Source organism: Petaurus breviceps, unplaced genomic scaffold (genome assembly GCF_028583685.1).
Source record: "Petaurus breviceps papuanus isolate PSGF00001 unplaced genomic scaffold, PetGlider_PUasm1.0 685, whole genome shotgun sequence".
Lineage (NCBI taxonomy): Eukaryota > Metazoa > Chordata > Mammalia > Diprotodontia > Petauridae > Petaurus > Petaurus breviceps.
This window is the reverse complement of record NW_027186455.1, coordinates 4,478,712-4,503,489: the sequence shown is the minus strand read 5'-3', so window position 1 is coordinate 4,503,489 and position 24,778 is coordinate 4,478,712. Positions and strand designations below refer to the sequence as shown.

General features: G+C 39.4%; 1 protein-coding gene across 5 annotated transcripts in view; it reads left to right on the top strand.

Annotated features, from left to right (window-relative positions):
• The window catches only part of SIL1 (SIL1 nucleotide exchange factor), a 254,806-nt gene that overhangs the window by 220,608 nt on the left and 9,420 nt on the right, over positions 1–24,778 (top strand). The window lies entirely within an intron of this gene.

The window sequence follows — 24,778 nt, the reverse complement described above, 5'->3', positions numbered from 1 at the left end:
AGAGAGAGAGAGAGAGAGAGAGAGAGAGAGAGAGAGAGAGAGTATTAGTACACATCTGGGGGTCAGAGGGGTGGGTCATTGGAAAGAGATGGTCTTTAATTTAGGCTGCCATATGAGCTGAGGCACAGTGGCTTACTCCACAGAATCAAGACAGTCAGACAGTCTGAGAAATGCTCACCTTACTCAGGGGAAGTCTAGGGAAGAAAAACCGCCAGGCTGAGTGATTTAGACAGCAAATGCTGTTTTCTAAGGAAGGGGCAACCAGACCTTTGGAAATGGCAATAAATTGGCTGTTTGGGGTGAGGAACAATGAGGAGTTGAGAATACTGCCAAGATTACAAGCCCGAGACACTAGAAAGATGGTAGAGCCTTTGACAGTAATAGTGAGTTTGGAAGACAGGAAGTTTTAATGGAAAAGCTGATGAGTTGAGTTTGAGATCTCTCTGGGATATCCAGTTTGAAATGTCTAGTAGGCAATTACTGATCTGGGACTGGAGCTCAGGGGAAAGACTGAAGTATGATTTATAGGTTTGGGGATCATCAGCATAGGGATGGCAGTCAAACCAGTGGGATCTGATGGGGGGGGGGAAGAGTGGTGAAGAGGAGGAGGAGAAGAGAAAGAAGTTCCTTGGAGAACACACATTGGATGAGATTAGATGATGAGCCATCAAAGTGGACTGAGAATGAGCAGTCAGGTAGGAAGCAAATCAGGACAGTAGTGTCACAAAAGCCTCACAAGAAAATGTTATCCAGGAGAAGAGGGTAGTCAACAGTTAATAGTCAAATGTAGCAGATAGGTTGAGAAGGATTAGGACTGAGAAAAGACCATTATATCTGACAACTAAGAGGTAACTGGGAGAGAGCTGAGTGATAAGATCAAAAGTCAATTTGCAAAAGGTTGGTTGAGGAGAAGCTGAGGAGAGAGAAAATTGAGGCAGTGAGTACAACAACTTTTTCAAAGGTTTTGGTTGACAATAGGAAGAGAGTTAGATGTAGAATGATGGTTTGAACAGATGGAATAGTCTAGATAAGGTTTTTTAAGAATAGGGAAGACCTGAGCATGATTGCATTGCAGTTGGAGAAGGTTGAAAATTTGAGAGGGGTTGTTGGTGATACTGGTGTCTGATAGAGATCAGAGGGGATGGGGCTAAGTGTACTTGTTGAGGGGTTAATTCCCAGGGGAAATGAAGGGAGAGAAAGAGATATTAAGGAGTAAAAGAAAAGGTTTGAGGGGATTGAGATAGGGAATCAAGTAGAAGGATAAAAGGACTACCTTGCTCTACTGAGAGTTCAGTTGAGGTTGGATAACATGAATTTGTAATGTACCGTTACAATGTAGGTCCATTGTGAGTTTTCCTTCAGCTTTGTTCAGCAGCTCATGATCAGGAGCAGAAGAGACAGGTGGTGCCGTAATTCAGGGCTGAAGTAGGCAAGAGAGGAAGGGTAACAGGATAAGTCCAGAAAGAGACAGTGTGAAGTTGAAATAACTATTCTGTTTAACTTGGAGAGAGGAGAGTAAAGTCAGGAGGATGATGAGTGGCCTAAAAAAGTATTGAGGGGTAAAGGGTATGGAAGTTAGGAAATTAGGGTCAGTTAGGAGAATGTCAGAGTTTCTAATTAGGGAAGTGGAACATTTATAGGTAATGGCAAAGTCTCTCACTCTCTTTCTGTATAACTGAGGTGAAGTGAAAAAGTTGTTTGTGGAACTTATGAAAGGTGAAAAAAAGGGAAATTGGTGAGTTTACAAAAGCACCTGCATTGACATTGAAGTCAGGGCAGGAATTGGGGAAGAAAGGAAGATTATAAGAGGAGAGAATCATGAATGACCTTGGAGACTTAGAATATTCCAGCAACCACACTTCTGAATGGTTTGAAATTTTAATTGTGTTGACTTATATTCCATAAGAGTAGCATGACATAACTTTGTCATATACTTTGCCAGAATCTCAGTAAAATATGTTTATTGCATTCTCTAGAACTACCAGTTTAGTTAGTAACCCTGTCAAAAAATGGAAATAAGGCTAGTCTGGAGCCATCTGATTATGATAAAGGATTATATTAGCCAGTTCTTTAAGTTGTTCTAGAATTTTGCCAAAATCAGTTCCATGGCATGTTGGTTTGCCAGATATATCCTTTTCCCTTAAAAACAAACCAACCCAGCATTTGTTCTCTAATTCTATAGCACCTGTTTTATGTTATTATTCAGGTATCACTTAGCCCAACAGTCTTATAGGAGAGTTCTTTCAGTACCTAAAGATGTAATTCATCTGGACTTGAAACCTTCAAATTCATCAAGGAAAGTTAGATGCTTTCTTAACTGTCTTGCTATTAATATTGGCTATCAGTGCCCATAAGCCATTTTTGTCCTGCCCTTTCCAGTCCAAAGGCCATTCATTCTTCTTAGTAGAGAAAAAAAGCTTTTATTTTTCTTCCTAGGAGGAAAGTCTTAAAATAGGATCGAAAATTGCCCTTCTTGCTTCAATTCAGTAAATGTTTATTAAGTGCTTTCTATGTATCAGACACTGTACTAAGGTCTGATAATGCAAATAAGAAAAAGATAAACAATCCTTGCCCTCAAGGAGCTTACATTATTTCTAATGAGGGAAGCTAGAAAAAGGTGGAGGGAAGAGGGGGTTTCTCATTCTCTGGATCTGCAAATGGAGAGTGGAGTGAGCTGGAAGCCCGATTTCTGCCCTCTATAAAGGGGAGTTTGGAAGAGTTTGGTGTTCCATTTTCCTGGCTTCCAGTCAGAGCAGAGAGGAGGCTAATAGAGGTGGGAAGCTGTCTAACTCACCGGCATGGTGTTAAGATTAGAAGTGATCCGCTTATCCTGGAAGGGCCCTCCTGTTGTTGACAGCTAGGTGGTTCAGTGGATGGAGTGTTAGGCATGGAGTCAGGAAGATTAATCTTATTGAGTTCAAATCTGGCTTCAGACATGTACTAGCTGTATGACTGTGGGCAAGTCACCCAACCCTGTTTGCTTCATTTTTCTCTTCTGTAAAATGAGCTAGAGAAGGAAATGTCAGACCAGTCCAGGGTCTTTGCCAAGAAAAACCCAAATAGGGTCTTGAAGAGTTGGACACAACTGAAATGACTGAACAACAATAACAGCAAACTCCAAGCAGCTATGTTTGGTTTTTGCTGACGTGGGAAATCATCAGTTTAACCTGGGAAGGGCATCTTTTTTTTTTTTTTTCTTTTTGCTTTTTGGAGGGCAGTTGGGGTTAAATGACTTGCCCAAGGTCACATGGCTAGTTTTTCTGTTAAGTGTCTGAGGTCGCATTTGAACTCAGGTTCTCCTGACTCCAGGGCTGGTGCTCTATTCACTAGGCCACCTGCCCGCCCCGAAGGGCATCTTCTTAATGAAATTGAAACTAAACTGAGCTACTGGGATAATCTAAACTTCTTCATGGGAATTCAGGTTCCTTATTGAGAAAAACTGTTTGTTATTTCAAAAGGCTTGTCTAACTCAAAGGTGTGAAATTCTGTGGGTGAGGAGATTAAAATGTAATTGGGAAATGTTTAACAGAATAAATAAAAATATAGTGTAACACAGATGTTGTTAATTTGTGGTTTTCTTAAGTCAAGTGGTCTGTTTCTATTTGAGTTTGCAACCTTTGCTCTGTGGCTTGAGTTGGGGTTCATGTTTGTGCAGGAGTAAATAGGGCCTTTCTTCTTTTGATAGATTGAATTCTGCTTCTGCTTGATGGAATTCTCCTTGTCTTAACTTTAATTCTGTAGTTGATGTCCACTTCTTTTCAGAGTGCAGGAGCATCCTTGTACAAAGGTCTCCCTTGGTTTCAGCCTAAAATAAGAGAAACTGCCAAAAAAATTTCCACTTAGTGCCAGAAACAGGTATTTACATCATGGCTTTGCCCAAGAATAAATCAGTGCCCATACAGGCATAGGGTTTTAGATTTAGGAATAGATATTACAGATAAGGCAATGCAAAATCCCCACATTTCATAGTTGTGGAAACTGATTTCTTGAGTAATGAAGTAGCTCACCCTCATGAATGCAGCACAACGTGATTTATCCTAGACCGGAGGAGTAACTGTATCATCATTGTGCTTGGGAGAAAAGCCAGCATATGCAGCCCAGCCTTTTTAGGGAGTGGGTCCAGTGTGATATTTTTAGCATGTGACCCTTTCCCGTTTGTTCAGCCACTCTAAAAATATATACCACCCTCTCTTCCTAATTGGCACCATTTGTCATCCTCTGTCCTTGCCTTTCACACACGGAGCTGTTGTTCATGAATATTTATTTACCCTCAGGGAGGTATCTCTGTGTGTCTCTCTCTACTGGAAGCTGACTTGTCTGGAGCCTGGGACAGGGTAGGGGTCCTTGTCTCAGAAGACTTTACTCTGATGCTGCAGCCAAACAATTCTTCAATCTGTTATCTGCCTCTGCCTATCCCTAACCTGTCCAGTTGTATTTCTTCCTGCTTGAATGGTTTGGCTATCTCTCTATAATCTCTGTTGTCTGAGAACTCGACCTGAGTTGTACATATTCCCATATCATACCCAGATATCTTTCCTTGTAATCACTTCTTTTCTGGGGACCTAGTCTGGCATTTTGTAGCATGTCAGATTGGAGATCCTGTTTTGGGCACTTATCTCTTAAGATCTCTTCTATGTTCTCTGCAGTGGCTGGGTGAGAGCTGGCAGGCTTGGGATTCTTCTCTTTCCCATCAAAATCTTTGCTTGTCAGCAGCATTGACAAGAAAGCATGGCAGCTTTGAAAAGTGCAGGAGCCCGGAGCCTGCCTCGAGGATGTTCCAATGAGCTGTGTGCTCTAGAGAGCAAGTTCTCTCTCTGTGGTTGAGCCCCTTGACCTGCCTGGAGATCAGGGGAGGACTGAAGGAGAGACTGACAGTCTGGGCATTTGCAGTGAGATTATTATTAATACAGATTTACACTTTCCCAGCATTTTTCATCTTCAGGCATTTCAAACACTTGCTTTGGCCTCCTTCTTAAGGGGAGATAGTGTTATTATCACTCTATAAGGATCCCAAAGATCATTCTGCCTCTTTTCCTGCTTCCAAATATGAAAGCCTCTTCTGGAGCCCAGACAAATGGATGCTTCTCCTCCCATTAAAAGGAACTTCCATAGTTTCTTATTTCAGTGTCAGCTACGTACTGGACCATTGTCCCACAACTGTTTTAGGCATGATTGTTTCCTAGTGTCTCTTCAAATCCATACAGCTTTAATAGCTCACTACCTTTTGTCCAACCCGAGGAGCAGTGAAGAATAGCTGTTAACAATATTCAGAGTTATGGAAGATCATTGTTTTTCAGCTGAGAAAATGAAGATGGAGAGATTGGATTGCCTATTTCCCCACAGGGGAAAATTGCCTGATTAACACTGAGTGTGGTAGGTTCTGGTTGGACTGAGCCCAAAACTCAAGGGCCCAGGATAAATCCCCCAAGGCCCTTTATTGCCTTGTCCTCACCGCCTTGCATCCTGGCCCCAAATTAATTAAGCTTCTGACAAAAAGAGGTGATTTCCATCGTTCATTTTCCTGTCCACCCCCAACCTCCCACCCCCACCTCTTCTTGTCATAGTAAGGCCTTTGCTGGCTTCTCAGTTATGGTTGTTAATGGAGTTGATCTTCCTGTCTTTTAATGTGGGTTTTAAAATGTTTTATGGCTTTGTACTTTCTCACATTTCAAGCATATTCTTGACCACAAAGACCATTTCCCCCCTCTCCTCCCTTTCCATCACCCTCTCCTGTTCTATAGCATACAGTTTCCTTGCCAGACTCAAGAGGCATGCAGTTTGTTGCATTTTTTTCTATGTGATTTAAGTGACAAAAGTCCCACTGGCTCAGCACAATGACCTGTGACAGCAGACAGAAGCAGGGTGGTGTATGTGGATATCTTGTTTGGTAGACAGATTCTGCATTGATAGCTGAGTTCTAAGGAGCCTTTTCATGTCATTTATTTTCTTTTTAGTTATCAAATATTCTCTTATATCAGCTAAAGAATTATGTGGCAAAACAGTTTAAGGAAAAATCCTATAATCCTACACCTTATCAGTGGCCTTGCCCTGAGACAAACCTCCTCCCATAAAAAGGTTTATGAATCTTTAAGTAAATTTGTCATCATATCAGTGATAAGGTCTCTTTCCAACCACTACCTTAAAACTATTCACTGCAGTCATAACTCGAGTGATTTTTGTCTTTATTTCCCCGTAAATCCTCTAGAGAGAGTTTTTCTGTACACTGGAGAGGTCTTCTTATATCTTTTTGTTTTTCTCTTAAAAATTATTTTGTTGTTTTGATAGTAATCACTTCTTATCAAACAGCACTTTCCCAACACTTTTTGTTAAAAACAAACACAAGCAGTAAAGCAAAATTGCTTAGTATAGTGATTGTGATTGACAGTGAAAGTGATTGATACTTTCCATTTTAAAAAAATTGTTAAGTAGAAAGGAAAGCTTTGTACATTAACAATTCAAGCCACAACTCCATCTGCATTCTGAATTTAGTTGTTTTCATTTCCATGGTTCTGGTCATGTTTGAGATTGTCTGGATTTTGCTCTCTTCACTCCATTGAAATTCATATAGGTCTTCCAGTATTTCTTTATAGAATTCATATTTGTTGTCCTTAATGCACAATAATATTCTATTATATTCATATACCACAGTGTGTTCATGCATTCCCTACTTGTTGGTGTCTTTTTTCACCTATAGTTTCTTTAACATTGACTTTTTCTATGTTTGCCACTTTCGATGTCTGTATAGTGCTCTGGTTGTTGGAAAATATGTTGCTTCCTACTTATACTGAGCTTATCTTTTCATTGCTCTTTGGGTCATTGCAAATACTATTCTGAGGAGACTGGCGTTCCATGTTTGTCAGCTATATATTCTCATCCAATGAACATTTATGTTAAAGTAGTGAATCTTTTGGTGAAAATATGTAGCTCCAGAAAATTGGAAGTAATAGTATGTCATTTCCCAAATGTAGGCCAGGCCTGATCTATTTCTTATATAGTTCAGGGAACCATTTATTGTCCTTTTAAGTCACTGAACTGCCTTTCCAACTATACACTGTAATTTGGCCTTGAACCTTTTTTTTTTCTTCTACTTTGATTTTCCCTTGTGGATAACTAGGTTGTCTTGAGTGAATGTGAATGTTTCCTTTTGATTCTCTGAACCAATCTCTGGATTCTTTCAATTGGCAATTTGTTTTTCCTGTTCAAAAATTCTGGGGATGTTTTCTTGTATTCGTGTGTGTGTGTGTGTGCGTGATTGCATTCAGGATTTTTGGTTTATGTTCTTCAGGACGACCCAAGATCCTTAAGTTGTCTATATGAATACTGTCTTTGAGATAATATTTTCTTTTAGTTTTACTTTTCTTTTACTTTTACTGCTTTTTGCTTCTCTTTTTCCAGATCATTCTTCACTTCTGTGTATTTGCATTTCCAGCCAATTATTCTCATTTTTGTTTCTTTGAGACTTGCCACCATGGAGTCAAGTTTTTCTATTCTGCCAATTATTTCTACTTTGTAGGTCATAAATTCTGCTTTCACAATTCTTATTTCTCCTTGAAATAATTTTGCAACATCCTGCAGTAGTTTTCCTGCTTTCTTGTGACTCTCCTGGGTTCTTTGCCTTACCAGATGTTGATTCATTTTCCTTTGTCTTGTAATAGTCATTCATAGTTCTGCCGGGACTTACTTAGTTGATATGAAATTCAATACCCATTTGTTATTAACCTCTTCCCTGTTGATTTATCTGATCATGCTCAAGTTCTTGAATTGGGTTTTCTTCTTTCTGAGACCATTGGTAATTTCAGTCTTTTTTTTGCCTTATGTTTTCCCTATCGTTCACTTTCTGACTCTTTCCCCTTTGATAGTGGTTACCCTCAGAATCATCTCAGCTTTTCCCAAACTGGGCAGTTCATGTTTACCTGGCCCCAGTTGCATGCTAGACCCTTTCCTTTGAGCTTAGTGAAATGACCTACAACCACACAACTTATTATGTCCCAGTTCCCTCAGTTTTCTAGTAAATCCTGTTGTAGCTATGGGTCTGCTATTTTTGCCCTTTGATTTTCCAAAACATTGGGAGGAAGGGGCAGGGAGGAAAGGACAGGGTAGACTTGGGTGGTAGAGAGTGATAGAGTTTGGGATTAAGGAATTGCCTTTTCTGTTTTTAGTTCTTTGACTTCTTACTTCATTGGAATTCTGTGTCCTTCACTGTGGATCAGCTGAAATTGCTTTATTTCCTGTGTATAATTCCTCTTTTCAGGGGGTTTGAAAAGTCTTAAGGATCAGAGAAAATGTCTAGTCTTCCAAATTCTTAGTCACATGACCTGGAAAGCTACTTTTGAATCTCAGTAATGAGACCTGGAGTTTAATGGAAGTCAGGACAATGTCATCTGCTAATAGGAGTGTGTCTGCAGCACCTCCTTATCAAAAGGGAATCCCTTTTCTATCCAGACTTGTTTTTTATTTCACATGGGGAAAATTAAAACAGCAGCCAGTTTCATATGACATTCCCCCCATCCACATCCCATTTTGATGCTACCAATACCTATTATAGACACCAGCCACCCAATCACAAGAGATGTATTCCCATTAAACAACATGGATAGAAATGCAGAGACAGAGTGAAATGGAAATGACGAATGACATCTCATCAGGGTATGGACACATCATCACATTAAAGCTAGGAGGATGCTTGGGAAGATGGTTCCTTGCCAAGTAGTATCATAACAGGTTTGGGGACTGGATGGAACCAGTAAGGACTAGGATTTCTTTCAGTCCATTTTCTAAGGTGACAGAGATCATGATAAAGAAAGGAAATGGTGGAAACCCTGTGCTTGTTTGGAAGCCTGCTAGAGGCTTGTGCCTTCATAAGTTACACTTCTGCCATATTCACTGTAGCTGGCAAAAGCCCTAACTTGAGAGCGACAGTCTTTTCTTGGCTCCCACCTCAACTCTTAATTAGAGAGATGGGGGTTAGGGAGAGAAGGAAGTTTGGAGCCTGTCACCGGACTTCACATTTTACACAGGCAGCCCTTGAGCACAGCCAGACATGGATAGCCCAGTTTCTCTGCACCAGCTACCCCACCTTTCTCTTCCCTGGCAAAAGCCAGAAACTAGCAGATACAAAGTAGGGAAATTGAAGTTTGAAGTTATTTAGGCCACCCTAGATTTTAATTTTATGTATTTGTGACTAGGTACGGTTCAGCCTTTTCTCTCCTCAGAGGAAGATACCATACTTTTTCACACTGAACTCTTCTTATTCCCATAAATTTTATTATTATTGTTGTTATATAATTTTCATATCTGGATGGTGCTTCACATCTAAGATCTTGTGTGTTTGTTTGTAGTCCTGGTGACATCAGAAAGGAGAAAATAAGAATTTTTCACATCTTTCTCCAAACAGAAGAGGAATTGAAATTCTAAGGTCATTGACTTGTTCAGGACCACCTAGTATTACAGAGGTAGAACTAAAGCCCAAATCTCTATCTTCCTGGAGAGTAAATACCTTTTATGCCACATCCTGAATCTTTTTTGTTTTTGTAATTTTCATCCTAAAGTTTCATTACATATCATTTGTCCAGAATAGTTATTTCATTGTTGGAATTCCCATTGTGGGAATATTTGCTCCCTCTCCCTGCTTTCCCATCCCCCTCTATGCCGATCAGCAACACCCATGAAATTTATAGAGTTCTTTAGAGCAGAGTGAAATTACATGACTTTGCTATGGTAATATGGTTCTTAAGGTTGGCATCTCTGCCCACACTATATACCATGTTGCCTCCCTCATGATATCAGAAATGTAAATTGAAATACTACTTCTAGTTTCCCACATTATGGCCAGTCTTCCTAGAAATAATCTGTATATGCCTGCTACATCTTCCAAATCAGCTGAATGGATTTTTCTGCCTTTTTTTTTTTCAGTTATTCATTAGCACAAGTAATTGGGTGCTAATAATATAGAAAAGCTATCATCTTTCTGTTTTACTTTATTCCTTGTCTTACTTTGCATGGAGTATTATATCCAGCTCTGAGTGCTGTAGTTAAGAGGGCCATGGAAAATTTAGAACAGGATTAGAGACTGGAGAGAGATGATTTGAAAGGTATGTGGAGAAAACGATAAGAAAAAATGGGAAGATAAAGCCTGGAAGAGAAAGAACTGAGGGATGGCCACATAATAGTCTTAAAGGGTATAGAGGGATGTTAAACAAAGGATAAATTCTGTTTCCTGTCAGTGAGTGAGAGGGGATCTGACATAGGATCAGAGGGAATTTACTTCCTAAATTTGTGTGTGCTTTTTAGGCTACAGAATGTTAAGTGAGAGGTTGAGCCAGCTCTCTTTTTACAGCCATGGTTGGGGTCACAGGATTGAACTAGAAGACATAAAGTAGTCTTTCTGTCTTTAGGAGAGCCAGGAGCATCTCTTTTGCACCCCCCAAGGACATTTTACTCCGTAACTCAATTGGACATAAACGTATACCTTGTCACTGTTGCTTGACATTTGTGGTATGCAGTCTCCTATACTACCCAAAAGCTATTGTGATAGTCTGGGTATAAGATGATAAGAGTCTGCACCATAGTCTCTGCTGTGTGAGCAGAGAGAAGCAAACCTACATGAGAGATGAAGTGAAGGAAGCAACAAGACTTGACTTGGTAGCAGACTGGATATGAAGAGTGAGTGTGATAGACAATTTGAGATTGACATCAGTGTCATGTAGCTGAATGACTGCAAGGATGGTGATGCCTTTGGCATTGGAAAGAGGGGAGGCTTTGGTGTAAAGATAGTAAGTTCTGTTTTGAACATGTTGAATTAGCAATGATTAAGGGATATCTAGTTTGAGATGTCCAGGGAGCAGTTGGTGATGCAAGACTGACAGTCATCTGCATAGAGATAATAATTGTACCAAATATTAATAGGAGGAAAGAGAAGAAATCTCAGAAACTTATGAAAACTTGTATAAATTAATGCTATGTGAGTTGAGTAGAATCAGGAAAACAAATTATATAGTAACATCAACATTGTAAAGAAAAATAATTTTGGAAGACTTAAGGATTCTGATCAGTGTGATGACCAGTGACTCAGAGTCCTGATGATGAAATCTGCCACATTCTTCCTGACACAGGGTTAATGAATTTTAGGTTCATGTAAACATTTTTAGATATGTGTGGACTTTTTTTTTTTCTTGATTAAATATTTTTCACCGTTTTGGTGTCCTTTTTATTTAGTGGGGGACGTGGTGCTGGGGATAGTGTCGTGCTCTGTCTCCTTCCCTTATCTGCAAAATGGATGCATTTGGAGAACAGAAGGTTCAAAGGGAGACATTGACAGGCAGCATAAGCATGATGAATTTATTATATGATTTTTTTTTAAAAAGGCAAGGTGCATGTAATCACGAGTCACAGTTTCACTCTTCTTGTACATAGAAAATTGTTTCTTTTTTTGATGTTACATTTGGAATTTTTTTAATGGAACCATTAATTATAACAATGCAATAGAATAACCACATTTCTTTTTAACAAGGTTTTAAGATGAGTAAATCAGGAAAATATTATAGATAAAATTGGCTATTTGTTAAAGTCATGTGAGTTTGTTTATTGAAGAATTAGAATGCATTTTGAGCTGTTTTAATGACCCAATCCTGATAGTCATTCCTGGCTTAATGTTAGTTGGAAAGATGAGTGCCTCCCTAACCTAAGTGGACAGTGCCTTCCAGGGATCTGTGCTTGACCTGGTGCTATTTAGTATTTTTTTCAGTGTTTTGGACAAAGACAAGGAGGACAAGACTCAAATTTACAATTAATATAAAACTTGGAGGACTAGTTAACATATCAGATAATAATAGATTGATTAAAAAAATTTTTCAAGCTAGAATTTGAGGCAAATTTTAGTAAAAAGGGATTTTAGAGGAATAAATGTAAACCTGTAGATTTATTTTTTTGAATCAAAGTACAAGATAGGTAAGGTTTCTCTAGAGGCAGATGTGTATAGTAGCCAAAAACTAATGTGACTTGTCCTACATGTAGAAGGGCATATTCCTTAGGAATGGAATGCTGTGGCTAATTATGAGTCCCACATTTTAGAAACGATTTTAATATAGAAATTATTGTGAGGAGGTAGACCTGTATAGTGAAGGGTCATAAGGTTGTTTGGCAGTATGAAGATCAAATGATGGAACTAGGAAGAAAAGGAAAGTTGGGGGTATGGATGGCTGTTTTGAAGTGTTTTAAAGGTAGTCATGTGGAAGTGAAATTAGATTTACTCTCCTTTTACACAGAGGACAGAACTCAGGTAGAAGTTGCTGATAGGAAGACTTTATAGCCTTTGAGGGTAGTAAAAATCTTCCTAAGATTCAGAGAGCTCTTCAAAGGCTGTCCTGCGACTCTCTTGGTGTCTTCACTTGTTGGGTTGTTGTTGACGGGACTGCCATTCAGCTGTGGGCTGGTCTAGATTACTTTAGAAGTGCCTCCCAATTCAGATTCTGTGGGGTGGGGAAGAGAAGTGGGAGATAGGAGCTTTCAAAAATTTTCTGCGGCTTTTAATATCTCTTGCTATTAAAATAGCTCTATTAAACTTGAATTACAGTAACTCAAAGAACCCCTCTCTAAAGGTCCCATCAGTCATCTTCTTTTCAGTTTGTCTCAGTGTCCTTGCATCTGGGCTCAGCATGAATACTTTCTGAACTAGACCTTCAGATGTGGTTCAGGAGCACTAAGCATGTTTAGAGAATTTAGCTGCCCTGTATGGGAACTGGGTTTAATATATCTGAATGTTTTGTCCTTTACCTGGAGTTTGACAAGACTGGTGTCTGTTGTTTTCTTTGTTTTGTTTATTTTATTCTCTGTCTTACCATTCTTCTCTGAATGCTTTATAGTCATCATTTTTTTACATGGATGAAATATCACATTTGTGTACCACAATTTGTTTAGCCGGCGCCCAGTTTTATAGTCATCTATTTTGTTTCCAATTCTCTTGCTCCACAAAAAAATGGCACTATAAATATTTTGGTATATATGGGACTTTCCTTTTTTGCCTTTGACTGTCTTGGGACATATCCCTAGCAAGTGGAAACTATAAATGAAGAGATATGGCAATTTTAGTTGTTTTTCCCTGCTCCACCCCCTCCCCAATCACAATTCACCTAATTATGTGCCATTAATTTTCTTTTAAAAACATTTTTCTTCTTTTTTTTATTGGCTTAGCAAATCTCAACAAATGTGAACATAAAATATAAAAAAACAAAAAAGATTGCATATGAAGCCATACACTTATACTCCATACTTAAAGTATATATAGTAATTTTTAGTATCAAAATTGCTTTCTTTGTTGCCTACAAATCTCTTTTGTTTTCTTCTGTACATTCTCCTAATGTTTTATTGACATTATGCAAAGCTGACCACTTACCCTTACTATCTGTGTGACCCTGGGCATGTCACTTTGGCTGCCTCAGTTTGTTCAACCCTGAAAAGGGTAGGTGCTTAATAAATGCCTGTTTTTCTCCCTCCCTCCTTTGATTCCTTTCTCTCCATTTTTACCCAGCCCTCTGTCCGTGACCCTGTCAAGAGCTTTCCCTTGTAAAAAATGAGTATAATCAAGCAAAACAAATCAGCACATTAGCTGTATTTGAAAAATGTATGTCTCCTGCACCTTCAGTCTAGCTGAGTGGTAGGAGGTGTGCTTCCTTGTCATTCATCTGAAGTTTTGATTGATCACTGCAATGATCAGAGTTCTAAAGTATTATAAAGGTGTTTTCCTTTATGTTGTATAGTCTTCTTGTTTAATTCATTTAACTCAGCATCCGTTCATCTAACTCTTTTGAAGTTTATCTTAATTCTCCATTTCTTATGGTACAGTAATATCCCACTTCTCAGTTGATGATTGCTGCAACAATAAATGCTGCTGTAAATATTTTTGAACATGTGTGTTCTTTTTCTGTCTTTGACTCTTTTGGGGGATGGGGTATGGACCAAATAATGTTATCCCTGTGGCAAAGGGTATGTATAAAGTTTAGTGACTTTGGATGTTGTTCCAAATTGCTTTCTAGAATGACCAGACCAATTCACAACTCCACCAGTTTTGCTTTTGTGTTCCTGCCCTCCCATATTCTCTTCAATAGTTGCCACATTATTCTTTTGTCATTCTTTCCAATCTTCTGGGTGTGAGGTACTACCATAGAATTGTAATAATTTACTTTTCTCTTGTAAGTGGTAGGAATCTTTTTAAAAAATGTATCTTGATAGTTTCCTTTGTTTTTTTTTTAATTTGAAAACTTTCTGTTCTTTGACTACTTATTGGGTAATGATACTTGTTCTTATGTATTTCTGTGTAGAATTTTGCTGCAAAATTTTTTTCCAGTTAGCTCCCATCTAGTTTTAACTGCATTCATTTTGCTTGTGTAGAAGCTTTTCAATTTTATGTAACAAAATTATACCTTTTATATTCTATGATCACTTCAATTGCTTGTTTACTTAAGAATTTTCCCCCTAGCCATAGGTATAAAAGGTATCTCTATCCTTTCTCCTCATTTGTTTATGTTATTATGATTTTTTTATATTTAGGTCATATATCCATTTGCAGGTTATTGTGGTATATTATGGCAGATATTGGTCTAAGTATAAATTCTGCTAAGCCGCCTTTCCAGTGAACCCAGAACTTTTTTTTTTTTTAAGCAGTTGGGGTTAAGTAACTTGCTCAAGGTTACATGGCCAGTTATTTCTGGGTGTGGTGCTAAGTATCTGAGCTTGGATTCGATCTCCAGGTCATCCCAACACTGGGGCCGGCGCTCTTACACGCTGAGCCACCTGGCCGCCCTAACCCAGAACTTTTTGTTGAATGCTTGGTGTCCTTGGGTTTTGCCAATAATTTTCAAAAGAGAATCCAGGTGTTTTTAAATTATCTAGTGTCATGGTACTATTGACTTTTGCATGGTCACCCTCCTTCCCCCTACCCCCACCCTATACCCCTGGACTTTTTTTGTTGATTCAGGGAGAAGTTAGTGTCCTATAAATCACTGTCCCCATTTTCCCTGAGCTCTGGGAAAGAGTATAGATGGGACTGTAACTGTTGGGTTTTGGCTCCCCTCAGTTAGCACTGATGGTGTCATTTTGGGCACGATTTATTTTTCTTTTATCTCATTCTTTGAGTCTTAACCAGACAAACAGAACACATTAACCTACCTTTGTAGGTGTCTTGCCAAATAGTGGTTATTTACCAGGTGTAGGTAACAATAGCATTTCTTTTGCAACAAAACTGCTGATATGGGAGTGATTGTCTTTCTCTTAAATGAGCCTTCCTTGGGGCTTAGGCTGGTGCTAAATTTCATTGTGACCAACAACATGGCTGTATAGGCTTCTTTGCTGCTCTTCTCATAGGGTGCTTTCTGCCAGCTGTAGGGCCTTCTACGGCTGTTAGGTGTCTTTTGGTGGCAGATTCATTGTTCCATATTTTTATTTAATTACTTACTTTTACAGCTCTTAGAATAAATCTAATTATCCATCTGTTATGCTACATTATGGCACTGCGGTTTGTGTAATTCTTTCTCATTGTATGATATTTGTCAACTTGACCTTGCCCTCTTCTGCAGTTCTCTCCTTTCCTGTGGCTCTGTGCCACCAAGAGAAATCTGTCCTGTCACTGCAAAAGCTGTACCCATTTCTGACTGTAGCTGCTCATAACTATTTTCTTTTTTTTCTTTTTTTTTTTTTTGGCAGTGGGGAAGGTGGGGCAATTGGGCTTAAGTGACTTGCCCAAGGTGACATAGCTGGTTTTGTGTTAAGTGTCTGAGGTCAAATTTGAACTCAGGTCCTCCTGATTCCAGGGCCAGTGCTTTATTCACTGCGCCACCTAGCTGCCCTGCTTATAACTATTTCCACAAGGTTATTTGGTCTTTACCTTCAATCACTTTTCCCATGGGCTCTCTCTAACTGCCCTGCCCTTGGTACCAATTTTATATGACATGTTTTATGGCATCTCCAGGGGTTATCTTTGATATAATAGGAACTTAATATGCCCAGGCAGTTTGGTTGGTAAGGTTCAAAGGGATGATCCTAGCTGGGCTCTCTCCCTGTTAGAACTGGAACTCTCTCTTGATTTGAAGGGGGAAAAGTCTGTTGTGAATAAGGGATACCTTTTCCTGGGAGATAAAGAGAGGAGCCATTTACATACAGCTTGTGTAAACACCCAAACACCCTTCTGCATGAACTTTGGTTTCCCACTGTATTATAGTGCCAAATCAATAATACTTGTTTATTTTTTTTTTAATGCATACTTAGGTCATCCCAAAACCATTCTCCAAGCTTATCCGATTTAATTTAATTAAGGTCTGACTTTACAATGAAGGAGAGGATATAGCTGTTTATATGGGGTGATTTTAGGATCACTTGGAAACATACTAGGGTTCCCCAAATGTCCAGAAATATATCCCCCAACATCTGTCACATATATTTGAAATTCTCCCCCTTGAGATATATTGCTTTAGGGTAAACATTGCTCCGTCTATATGGATTAACTTGAAAATATAATTACCCTTGCCTTGGATAACACATAGTTACTAACACATTGTAAATTTAGTGGTTATGTCAGTCTTTCAGACTGGATCTGAAAAACCCAGAACAACATGAAAGCCATTGCTGTGGCTAGATGGGGAAATAGTGTAATAGTAATTCTACCAGCTGTACCTTCTTGGCAAGGGCCAGTCATGGTGGAGCTGTTGGTGTCTATGCTGCTAGACCGTATAAGAGGTATTTAGAGAAGATTGCAAGCCCCACTGAGAGTAAGTATGGTGCACAGCCTAAGTATATCATGTCCATTAGCTATATGGCCCCGTGACTTCTCAGACTAGGAGGGTGACAAGTCATGACAATGGGTGGTTATATTTTCCATCAGTCAGTCTATCAAGAAGCATTTATTTAGCAACTTCTTGCTGCTAGGTACTGAGAGAGAGAGAGAGAGAGAGAGAGAGAGAGAGAGAGAGAGAGAGAGAGAGAGAGAGAGAGAGAGAAGAAATAACATTCATGCATATGAACATACACAATAGTTTGCAAGGTAATTGAGTGGGGAAGGTCCCCATGACTGGGGGGATCAAGATATGCCTCCTGCAGGAAGTGGCCTTTTAGCTAAGATTTGAAGACTGTGAGGCATTGCGGGAGTCAGAGGGAAGGACAGAGTGCCTTTAAGACAAGGGATCCAGGTGGAAGATGGAGGTGAGTGAGAAATCACAGCAAATGGTGGCCAGGACTACAGAGTGCAGAAAGAGACAGTAATAGTTATTTAAGCCACTTGCTTAGGTTGGGGCTGGGTTTTAAATGGCATACAGGAAGGTCTGTATTTGATTCTAGAAGCAATAGGGAACCATTGTCCTTCATTGTGAAGATAACCTGATTTAAGAGATCTGGGTATAGACCAAGCTGAGAAAGAAATCATGAGAGAAGCCCCCTAGAGAGTGGGTGGTTTGGGGCACTTTATCTCCATCTTAAATCCATATGAACTTTAATGTCATCTTAGAATATACTAATGTGGAGGTTAAAAAAAAAAAGAGAGAGAGACTTCTGTTTTGTTCAGCAAGCATGTATTAAGTGTCTACAATGGAGGGCAACGTAAAGGATATAAGAACAACTTGAAAAATAGACCCTGCCCTTAAAATGCTTTCAATTTACTTTTTTTTATTATCCATAATCTTACGTCTGGTCTTTGGAGGCCTCAAAAGAAGGATTTGGAAATCCATGGTCATTAGTCAGCCTCCTAACAGAGAGATTTAAAAAAAAGAAATTCTATTCAAAATTGCTTACCAAGACTCATACAGGAATAGCATAAATACAGCCACAAAACATTCTTTACAGAAGCAAAGACAAACTTAAATAATAGGAGAGAAATTAATTGCTCATGGCAAGGTTGTACTTATATGATTAAAAATGACAGCAATACTTAGATTAATTTGTGGATTCAGTACCATAGCAATCAAACTACCAAAATAAAAGCTTATAAAATGGGATGATTTCATAACAAAATTCTCTACAGGTACAAAAGGCCCAAAATCTTAAAGGAAATAATGGAATAAAAGAAGGAAAAGGAAAAGGGCTGAGTAGGTACCACATCTCAAAATATGCTACAAAGCAGTAATCATCAAAGCTATTTGGTACTGGTTGAAATAGAAAAGTTGACCAGTGAAATAGATTTGTTACATAAGATCCAGAAGCAAATGGATCACAATAGCAAAGTGTTTCATATACCCAACATAACAGACTTCTGATATAAGGACTCACCAAGCACTAACATGAAAAATGCTGGGAGGATTGGAGATCTGTCTGGGAGAAATGAGGCCTAGAACATCTCGCCATATAGTACAATAAACTCTAAATGTATATGTAACCTAGATGGAAAAGGGAAAGCATAAACAAAATGGAGGGAGACACTTCACAACTGTGGGAAGGAGAAGAGATCTTGATAAAATTACAGAAAGGATCACAGGAGATACAATTAATAATTTTGAATATGTAAAATTAAAAAGTGTTTACACAAACAAAAGCAATGAATTTAAAATTATACCAAATTTCAATTGACAAAGATCTGATATCTAAGATATATAAGAACAAACCTCAGTTTCCTGTAGAATTATGGTCAAAAGGGTATGAATAAATAGTTGTAAAGGGAAGAAATCCACGCCAGTGAAAGATGTTCTCGATCACTAGATAAAAAAGAAATGCAAATTAAAACCGTTGTCCCGTTTGCCTCATACTCATGAAATTGACAAAGGTGGCAACAAAAGGGTAATGGCCATTATTGTATGGGAGGTGGCAGGACAAGCCCTCTTATATACTGGTAGTAGAACTATGATTTGGTTCAACATTTTGGAAAGAAATTTGGAATTGAATACCAAAAATTAAAACACCAGAATTCCTTAAATATCACTATGAAGTACATACTCCAAAGAGGTCAAGGGCATGTGTCTTTAAAAAAGACCTTTATGTACAAAAATATTTATAGCACCAAAGAAGTGGAACTGTTGCCTGTCAATCGAATAATGGCTAGAGAAGTCATAGTGTAAAAATGTAATGGAATGATATTTTTGTCAGAAGTGATTACAGAAGGGGAAGAGGCAAAGAAATCCCAGAAGGCTTGTATGGACTGATGCATGATGAGGTGAGCAAATCCAGAACACAGATGTACACAATGATCATAACATTGTAAAGGAAGAATGCTTAGGAACTCTAAGGACTTCAGAACTCTTATCCGTCCTATGACCAATTAGAACGCCACAAGATGACAAAGAAGCATCCCAACCATCTCAGGGCAGAGAGATGATAGGTACAGGATGGAATGTACATTTTCAGATTTGATCAATGCAATATAGCACAATACAAAACAAATTTGTTTTGCTTGACTATAGTTATTTGTTACAAGGTAGGGTTTTTGTTTTGGGGGATTATGAATTGAGTAACAATGGTAGTATAAAAAAAGAAAAGAAAGAGAAGAGCATCAATGAAAATTTCGAAGGGAACCAGTGCTAGTATTGCTTCCATTAAATTAAATATGCATATAAAACAAGCTGCATGTAATAGATTCATTGTTCTACATAAAATCATCTAATGGCTTTCTGTGAATAAGAAAACGCTCACATTTGTTGATTCCTTTTTTTTTTAAAGGTCTCTTACCCTCTGATTCTGGAATCCCTAAAACTAGAAAGCTTTTCAAGTTGCTCTTTCTTTCCAGATGTGTGGATACACAGACATGCCCCATGTAGCAAAAAATAACTCTTTTCTCCTTTCTCGTTAGCCAAAGCTTATATTTAAGTCCTGTGGATTTTCTTCATACAGGTATTGAAAACACCTTGAAAGCATCTCCAGGTAGCTTTTTTCTTAATTATTTTCTTCTCTTTGTTCTGCAAGTGTTCATTCTTTCTCTCTCTGTCTCTTTCCCTCCTTCATTCTCCTGTCTGTCTCTCTGTTTTTCTTCCCTCCTCCCTTTTTCTTTCTTAATAAATGCTTATTGACTGACTGTCTCCCTGACTTTCCAAATTTAATCCTTTTTAGCCTGCCATGTCATGGGTTAGTGGGTTTTAGTCTTTAGGGCATTACTGTTCCTTGCCATTGCCATCGTTAGACTGAGGGCATTGTGGCATTGATGTCCATACTTTGTCTTTCTTCACTTATTTTTATGTCTCTCTGACATTTGGCTCTTTTGAACATCTAACATCTCTTTTATGCTTCTCATCTTCTGTAGAAAATTGTTGTATTTTGTCCCCCACTGAATCCTCATTTTCCTTTTGTCAGATTTCTTGCTTTTTTCTTTATTGTATTTTGATCAGCATGCCCATGTAGGGCTCAGATTTATTGGGAGGTCTTTTATCTTTTTGACAGTGATTCTCAAGGCCTTGGTCTACGAGGCTTGGTTCTGACTCAGGCCACTGCCAATAGACTTTTCCTGGACAGGACAGAAGAAATTTTGACTAGATATGTACCTTAGAGACATTCTGATATACTTTTAAATCAGGAGATGAAGAAAGGGATGATCAGATCCCATGCCCTTCTCTGAGGTATAAAAAGCTTCCTAGCTTATTTAAAAAAAAAAAAATTAACATTTTGACCTCTTAGGTGCAGCAGCATTTTGTATTTTTTCAAAATACTTTCTCGTCATGTCCATTATGTCATGGGATCCTCACCATTAGCCTGTGTGCCAGGCAGAACGGGTATCATTGTCTTCTGTTCTGTGGTCTGTGTGGAGCCAGGCTAGCATCCAGGTGTGCCAGTGCCTTCTGGGATCTGCTTTCTGCTCACTCTCTTTTGCTGTCTCAGCACCACGAATTTAGAACCACGATATGCAGGGTCTTTGAGACTACAGAAGAAATAGTAGGGATTTAAAGGCTAATTTGAGAAGACAGGGTGAAAAAGTATACAAAGAGAAACACCTGACAATACAAATTCATATACTTTATCTCCGCAAAAGCTCTAGTTTAAGAGGAGACCATAGATCTACTTTAATCCATCTTCCTCATTTTTTTATCTGGGGAAATTGACACTTAGAGAAAAATAAATGGTTAATTAGGAATGGCCTAAATCCTTGTTTAGAAGAATAAGATACAATATAGATGAACATAGACTGAAATAAATCCTCATATGTATTGTATGTATAAATATATAATGCTTTGGAATGGGACAAAGAAAGTTATGTTCAGGTAATGTTAGGGTGGGTACGACTGGCAGGAACAGACAGGCTAGTCAGGAAGTGATTGAAGAAAAAGGATAGGTAGAGGGTCTTGGAAATTAACGTGAGGCATTTGGACTTGATTAACCATCTAGTCCCATCTATAAACAATAAGGGGTCACCCCACCTTTGCTTAGAGACTTCTGGTGAGGGGTAATCTCCTTTCTCTCCACTTTGGGATAATTTTAATTGTTAGGGATTTCTTCTTCAAAGCAAGCCTAAATCTGCTCCTTTGCATACCTTGCTTCTAGTTCTGCCCTCCAGGGCCAAGCATAAGCTTCAACTCTCTCCCCATGACTATTCTTTAGCTGTCACCAAAGATAGTCATCATCTCCCATTTGCTAATACCAGCTAACCATTCTCCATTCCTCCAAGCCATTTCTGTATAACATAATCTTAGAGCTTTTTGCCACCCTGAGGACTTACATCTGGACTCTCCAGCTTATTTCTGTCCCTCCTCAAATGTTCTCAGAACTGCCCACAGTACTTTTGCTATGGTCTGACCAGGTCAGTGTGCAGTGGGACTGTTGTTTCCTCAGTCCTGGATACGAAGAATGTCCCTCATGTAACAGATGATGTTTATCTAAAACCTGGAAGCTTTGGACATCCTTACAACCGTTCCTTGACTTTAGGGATATCACAAAAGTCTTCAGGATGCTTGGCTTCAGCAGACAGACCAAGGAAGAATACATTGAAGGTTGCAGTGCTTCCCTTAAAGATTTCCCAACAGTTGGTGGGCTGCCCCTCAGGGAAAGGTTTTCAAGAAGAGACCCTCAAATTGGGAACTTCGTAGAGGGTATTTTGTTCAGGTACAATAGTTAGAATTGAAAGAGAAGCCCTCTCGGGCGGCTAGGTGGCTCAGTGAATAGAGCACCGGCCCTGGAGTCAGGAGGACTTGGGTTCAGATCCGGCCTCAGACACTTAACACGCACACGAAAAAAAAAAAAAAACACAAACCTAGCCATGTGACCTTGGGCAAGTCACTTAACCCCAATTCCCCTCCAAAAAAAGAAAGAGAAGCCCTCTGAGTTCATAGAAAGATGAGCGGCCTTTTTTGTACCCACTCTGGCTTTCACCTCTCCGCTCCTTACACTGGCACATGGGTCCCCAGTTTCCATAAGATCCTTGCTTACAAGTCCCCATTCTGTGTGCCTCCTCCCTAATGTCGCTCAGCCAGTTATCACTTAGTTTTTATGAAGGGATGGTCCTTAAAGGCCCGTGCGGATACAGCTTCCCCCAAATGCCTAAAGTGGAGGCCACTGAGACCTAACCTGGGCAGCAGATGACAAAGAACAATTTCATATTATCTCTCTCACACCATTGAGGAGAACATTAGGAGCTTTTACTCTGGACTGGGCTGAGGGAAGGATATCTGCATGGTGGTTAAGCTCATTCTGTGACCTGTCATTTCTTTCCCTGGATCATGTAAATGAAATCTTTTCCTTTCCCAGATATCGTTCGTTGGACCTTAGATTTAGGTCTGGAAGGGAACTTGGCAATCTTCCAATATTCCAAGAGATCTTCTACCTCCTCCCCCCTTATTATATAGATGTGGAAAACAGGCTCAGAGTTCCTACAATGTACTGTCTCAGAAAGAAGGACCCCGCCCCCAGCCAAGCCCTCTGACTCCAGAGACAGGATCCTTCCCCTGCACCAGGGTGATACACTAGTGCACCTGTGATGCCCCGGGACCAGAGGCTCTGCCCCAGCACTACCAATGGAGTCTGCTTGGCCTGGCCAGCTCCACCCCTGAGTCCCATTTTATGTTGTATCTGAGTCCCATTTGCAGGCAGCCAAAAACTGCTGTGTATTTGTCACTTTGCACTTGAATTGTTTTACTGTTTTTCCTTTTAAGTTGCAATCTAAAATTCAGGCAGACAAGTTTTACCTGGCACTAAATTGTCAAATCTTTTGTTGCCCTCTGTTCAAGCTGTAGAGATTTGAAAAAAGCAACGTTCACAGAATCTTAAACAAACCATTTACATTTTGCCGTTAACTATTTCATTATTGTAACTTTTTAATTATTTGGTGTCAGAATAATTTCAGCAGTAGACCATTTATGCCATCTCAGAAACATGATAGGTTCTGTAGAGCATGATTCTCAAATTTTTTTTTGAAAATGAGAAGTTTTTACTTGCCTCCCATTGGGGGAAAATATATAATTAACATTATCTCTCTCACACCATTGTAATACGTTTTGATCATTAAGGCCCTTTTCTCTAAGAAGTACCTTTCCAGTTATATACACTTCTCTAGACTATTAATATAAGAATCTCTGACCCACCCTACCCCTCCTTGATCTATTTTTCCAGGGAAATGCTTTATTGCTATCCCTTGAAACCTCTCACTTCCCAATTATCTATCTCCCCTACTCTCCTAACTTTTATAGAATCGTCTCCCTTGTAACAAAGAGTATGTACAGCCAAATGAAAGCAGATCAGTCCATTGACCACATCTGAAATTTTGTACCTTTTTCCCCACCTGCAGTCCGTTCTCCCTCCAAGAAGGTAGCAGGCAGGCTTCAGCATCCCCTGTTTGATGTTACTGCTGGTCACTGCTGTGTTCAGTTTTCTCAGATTGATCTTAATTTGTCTTCTTTACCAGAACAGCCAGTCAAGAAGTATTTATTAAGCACCTCTGCTATGTGCTAGGTCCTGTACTAGGTCCTGGGGACACAAAAAAATTGTGAACCAGCCATTCTTTGTAGAAGCTTGTCTTTGTTAATGAGGAACACAACAGATATGTATGTAAAGATATTCAGAATAAATATGCAAAGAACTGTTTTGAGACAGTCCTCTGGCACAAGGTTGTTCCTCCTGGGAGGACATAAGGTTCCCCAGTGATCCTTGCATTCTGCAACTGGGCTCCCAGTGTTCTCCTCCCCCAGCGTAGGTGTGCCTCTCTATAGGTTAACTCCTTGTCTGAGCACCCAGTCAGTTCAATGCAAACCTTTATTGCAGGCAGTAGGGAAGAGGGAGAAGGGGGAACCTGAAAGGAGACCTAGACTTTATTCATGTAAAGGGCAGTGCTGCCTCGGGAAGCACAAAGACACAGGTTCATTCAGCAGAAAGGGGGTGTTCCAAAGTCCCTCACCCTCTAAGGTGAGGTTCTTACACTGTGATTTTGAGTAACTCCCCCACACCACCCTGTAGCTGGCTGAGCTGCATGTCAGGAGTTAAGGCAAAATATTATTTTGAAGGGTTTGTTATCAGGGAGAAAAACAAGCTGACAGTAGACAAAATATTATCAGGGTCACAGTTGTACTATCTTTCAGAAGGTATTGTTAGTTTTTTCCATGAATATATTATATAGACTTATAGCCTACTTTAAGAAAAAACTGCCCTGGTGGTCTCAAGGCCACCAGGCCTAATCTTATAACAAGAACAAGTACAAATGAAAAAACTGTTAAATCCACAGCATTTTGAGAAGGAGGCATACGAGCTGTTGGGTATTAAGAAGGTCTCGCGTCAAAGGTGCTGCTTGAGTTGGGACGTGAAGGAAGAGAGGGATTCTCTGCAGAAAGCGAGGAGGGGGATGCATTTCAGGCATGAGGGTGACTAGTGCAGAGGGACTCCTTCTGTGCTGTCTCACTTG